Here is a 671-nt window from a genome sequence, read left to right as displayed (position 1 = left end):
TGGACATGGTTTTTTGCCAAATAAAGAACAATAAATAAATCTAATGAGAAACGAAAAACAACGGAAGTTTATGATAATAAATCTAGTTGAGAATATTTCGTGACACCAAATACCACATTCATTAGATGTCGTGTCAGAAATAGTGTCATAAAGTTACTAAGCTATTTAGTTGGAATGCAAAATACAGAGGAAGAATGCAAGAAAGAAAACAAAAAATACAGACAGAGAAAGCAAGTCGGAGTCAGAGAGTGTGAGGGACAGAGAGATAGAGAAGGGAAAGAGAGGGAAGAGATACATACATGCATGCGTACAAAAGTTATGAAATGCAATCTCATTCAGAAATTTTTAATTTCAGCGACATACACACATGTAACGACAAATTTTCTGGAAGAAACGTAATTAAAGAATATTCTTTATCTTCATATCATATTTATTCATCACTTGCGTCGGTGCTTAGAAAAACAAATACAATAGGTTTGCAAATTTTTGCTTAATTCTAGATATATAGCTTAAATATTTAATAGTAAGAAATTGTTATATGATTATAGAGAAATTCGCAAAGTATACATATACACACATATACGTATGTATGTATGTATGTATGTATGTATGTATGTATGTATGTATGTGAGTATATTTATATATATATATATATATATATATATATATAT

This window comes from Octopus bimaculoides, chromosome 2 (genome assembly GCF_001194135.2).
Source record: "Octopus bimaculoides isolate UCB-OBI-ISO-001 chromosome 2, ASM119413v2, whole genome shotgun sequence".
In the NCBI taxonomy this organism is placed as follows: domain Eukaryota; kingdom Metazoa; phylum Mollusca; class Cephalopoda; order Octopoda; family Octopodidae; genus Octopus; species Octopus bimaculoides.
Note: the sequence above shows the minus strand (reverse complement) of the source record.